Here is a 4,907-nt window from a genome sequence, read left to right on the forward strand (position 1 = left end):
TTTCCAGGACTAGTAAGTGTCCACTGCCTGGATCAGTTTGCTCTGAGGTGCGGTAACATAGACAAGAGACAAGAGGGAGGAAACATAATACCGCCACATATCCGCAATTTCAAGTTTATCTTGGCTTCAGTCCACATGGTTCTTCCCCACGGAGCCTTTTCATGGCAGACATTTTGTTGACTTGTCTAAACAGTAAAACACTGGCGTAAACACAAACATCAGTGACAGCTCTGTTCCACTGATTGTCCCACCAAGCAAAATCATTGAGTGAACATGCATGAAATCAGAGCCAGGATCTGGCTCATCTGAATTTAGTGCAGTCATCACCAGTGTTGCTAATTCCTGCCATGCTTTTCACGGATTGACAGGGAAACGATCTGTTCTATCTGTTGGTATGCAATGACATGTGCGAGGGCACCAGGAAAGTTTTCATTCAAACTTTATTTAATATGAACAATTATTGATTAAATATACATACTGGCACATACAAGTGTATTCAGGGAAATAATTCCTCTAATTATAGTCATCCCTTGTTATATCCAAATAACATTACATCACCTGCGGCAGCTATATTGACCTCAAGCGACCTGTGGAAGCTGATGATCCTCATCCAAGCCAAAGAGTTCACTAAAGAAGGGACAGAGATTCCTATGAGGACACAGGGAAAGATGGACAACATCACATATCACATATATGAGCTCCGTCTGTAGCCAAGGAGTCAGAACACACTGACGACAGTTTTAAATTTGGCAAGTGTTTCAGATTTAGTCTTTAGTGTCATGGTCCCATCTGGACTGTGTTATTGTTTAGACAGGGACTATTAATTTGTATTATTTACTCCTTAGTCTTTTACTTCTGAGCTTAGTGGTGTGTCTTGTTTTTCCCCTTCATGTGTTCATAGTTTGAGTTGCACCTCGTGTTTCAGATGAGTCGGATCAGTTCATGTCTTATTCTGTAATCGTTTACTACCTTTGTTTTCATTGGCTTTACACTTCCTGTCTTTGACTGATTCCCACCCTGTTTGAGTCAATCACCTTTGTGTTGTCTTTTCAAACGGTGGGGAGTATGGACCCAAATGCAACACACTTGAAACAGGAGTTGAATGAGGAAATGTCCTTTATTCAGGCTTAACGCATAACTGAAGATGTCTTCAAAACAGACGGAACTGGCAAAAAACAGAGGCAGACTTGGAGTTCTCAAGGGCAGACGTGGTTACCAGGGCTGAGGCAAAGGGGAACGGTCGGATCAGGCAGGGTCGAAGCCGAGAAGTCAGTCCGAGAGCTATCGCTGGAGAGTCTGGCATGAATACGTCACAACCTAGCAGAGAACAAAGCGAAAGGGAGACCTACGCAGGCCCGTAACTACCATTGAGGACACCGAGGTCATATCCTCGGTATTTTTTCCCCACTTTTTTTTTTTTAACTCAGAAATGTAAAATAAATTTATGATAAAAATCCTTCTGATGTTGATTGATTGGTGGAAAATTCAGCAGCTATTCTCATTTGTTTATTCTGAAAATGAAGTCCACATAAGACAATCTTTTTTTAATCGTCACCATTTTAAAACATAGCTGAACTCTCCGACACTTGAAACATTGTATCACATGACGCATTGTATCAGCTAAGCACCGCGGGATATAGCCTACGTTGTCCGCGCAGTCAGTTTTTTTTTTGTCGGGGTGGAATTTGAAAATGGAAGCAAGATGAAGACGTCTACTCTAAAACAAACAAAACTCTGCTTTGGAAAGCCAACAGGCCGGGGAAAAGAAAGAGAGAAGGAGGTGAGTTGCTTTCGCCAGTGAGACGGTGCAGTGTTTGGTTTCCCAGTGTTTCCCCTGAAGCGATGTAACCCCCCTCTACGGGTGCCTCTCCGTTCATATGTCCATGTCTTTGCATGGCAGCTAGGGATGCTCGATCAATGATCATTAGCATCAGTGTAGTTTTTAATTAGCATTTCAAGCAACAGTTGTTCAAGCAACAACTGGCTAGATAGAATTTCGTTTTCCACTCGGCACAAAAACGCTTGGAGAGGAGGTCAAGGATTTTTCATCGCTCTCGATTTGATTTTGGCGCATTTCAGATTCAAAAAAGGCTGGAGAGTCATGGCAACCTGTTGTTTATGACGTTGATACACACACACACACACACACACACACACACATAAATAATTACTTTTGTGATCACTCCATTTTGGAATTTTTAAAATAAACATGTTCACCTCCTTGATGGGCTTGTGATTTGAACTCTGTTTATTCACATTTCCAAAATGTACGAAAAGTCACCAAATTACAATGTTTTTTGTCAAATAAGATGTATCGCAATATTTGAAAAATCCTGGGTACGGCCCTGGACCTACGTATATAGGGCGGGGACAGGTGCAGGTGATTGAGGTTGATTGGCAGAGGAGGAGGCTGAGGGAGGGAGGGAGTGAGTGAGTGAGTGAGTGGTGCATTCAGGGGGACACGGTGAACCCAGTGGTGAAAACAGCAAATCATGTCAGTCTTTGTTGTCTCGGTCAGTTTTTTTGTCCAGTCTGCTTGCTTTTGGAAGTTTTTCAAATTTAGTTTATTAATTCAGTTTGCCAGCTAAGCATTTGTTTTATTTTTAAGTTTAAATAAACATTCCGGCCTCATCAAGTACTGCCTGCTTCTGCTCCCGCATGTGGGCCCTGCTCCACCACACAACACGGATGTTTTGACCAAAACCTTATTAGTTTTAGTCACATTTAATTTGTTTATGTCCCTCATAACTCTGAAACTTGAAAACATCTCCAGTTTTTCTTCAATGAAAAACTGGTTGAACTTAACAAGAAGGGTACATTAACACCTAGTTAATACTTAGGTAACCATTAACAATACTAAGTTAACCATTAGTTAACAATTAACAAAAGTGTCTAGTAATCATTTAGTAATGGTGGTCTTGTTAACAGAGATGAAAAATCATGTTCCCCAACTTACAATAAAGGTCACAAAGAGCAGAAATAGATGGTTAATTACACTAAAATTATAGTTTAGTTTCTTAAAAGACATACATACAGCAGCACTCTCTCTCTCTCTTCTCTCTGTCTCTCTGTCTGTCTGTCTCTTCTCTGTCTGTCTGTCTGTCTGTCTCTCTCTCTTCTCTCTGTCTGTCTGTCTGTCTCTCTCTTCTCTCTGTCTGTCTGTCTCTTCTCTGTCTGTCTGTCTGTCTGTCTCACTCTCTCTTCTCTGTCTGTCTGTCTCTCTCTCTTCTCTCTGTCTCTGTCTGTCTGTCTCTCTCTCTTCTCTCTCTCTGTCTGTCTTTCTGTCTGTCTGTCTCTCTCTCTCTTCTCTCTCTCTGTCTGTCTGTCTGTCTCTCTCTCTCTCTTCTCTCTCTCTCTGTCTGTCTGTCTCTGTCTCTGTCTGTCTCTCTCTCTACTCTCGCTGTCTCTGTCTGTCTGTCTCTCTCTTATCTCTCTCTCTCTTCTCTCTCTCTCTCTGTCTGTCTGTCTCTCTCTCTTCTCTCTGTCTCTGTCTCTGTCTGTCTCTCTCTCTCTCTGTGTCTCTGTCTCTGTCTCTCTCGACAGTTCCCACCAAACACTGCAGAAACACTGTCAGATGATATGGTAACCAGTTCTTGTGGCATCGTTAACAGAGATTTTCAATATCCGATGGCAAAAACACAAACACCCATTTTCATCATACAGTAACTTTAATATCAAAGAAATGATTTTAACTAAACTTTAACAGCTTTGATTTCACCATAGGAAGAATCCCTCCTGAATGAGTACTTAGCAACCCTTTGCTTCATGGTCAAGATGAGCCCTCTAGCAACCAAAGGTTGATATGGTCCATAATGGAGGCTGAGTGCCTCTCCCTGCTGTTAGCTTGAGCTCTTCTCTACACTGATCATCTTCACCTAGCGACAGGAGAGGAGAAGCAACTAGGAGACCATTCAAGTATATAAGTTATATTTGTTAAGATGTGTGCTCTTGTGCTGAATTTGGCTTAGAGGACACACACTCCTGCTGCTTAATGAGGAGAAACATTTTGCTAATTAGCCTAGCTTTGGCTTAGTATGAGGCTACAAACAGCGGGAATAAGTTCGCATATCTCTGCAGATAATGGCTTCGAGCTGAAATGTGTTTTTTTTTTAAATTTTTTTGCTCACTATAGTAGAATAGAAGAAGCAATAGAGGCATTTACCTGAGTGCTGGTGTTTTATTTGATTTGGAGTGATGGGTGCTGCTTTCTTTGGCTTGTGTCTGTCGACCGGTTTGGCCCCTGCATTTGGAAATAACTGCTTTTTACAAGCTAGAATGTGCATTCTGGTTTAAATAAAGGTTTGGAATTAAATGAAAACAAGCCCATAGTGGACTGAGTGAGGGAATGTAGTGCTACCTGCATTTACTCTCCAGGTTTGACACTTTGAACTCCATGTGACTGTGGAAAGTTTGGGCTTGATGTGTTGAAATCCACATTCTTTTGAGAATTCTTCACATTTGGGTCGAACTGAGGGTCGTCTCGGATAATCACAAATGAAAATAACTTTTTCCTAACTGTCATTTTCATGTGTATAATACCACTTGTGTCTTGTGCACCAATCTTTCATCATGGCTTCTCAGGGACAGCTCACTGATGTCTAGATTCTGTTTGTGTTACAAACTGAACACATTCTCACCGTCTCTGTTGACTCTTTGGACATTTCTGGCATAAGAAAACTTCACTTTGTTTTTCTCAAGTAGTTTTCTGCCACATATTGACTCATGAATGTGATCAAGTATGTTCTGTCTCATTGTTGGTGGTACAATGTTTGGGTGTCCCTGGAAGAAGATTGCCTCATTGCATGTTATGTCCTCTCTTTAGCTCCCAGAAGTCTTCCTGGGGATGTGACTCCTCCTTCTTTGCCAGCCTGCATGTACTGTATTACCTGCATAATTATCGTCTGTCT

Source organism: Aulostomus chinensis, chromosome 5 (genome assembly GCF_037954235.1).
Source record: "Aulostomus chinensis isolate RoL2024-O1b breed Wild chromosome 5, RoL_Achi_v1.0, whole genome shotgun sequence".
Lineage (NCBI taxonomy): Eukaryota > Metazoa > Chordata > Actinopteri > Syngnathiformes > Aulostomidae > Aulostomus > Aulostomus chinensis.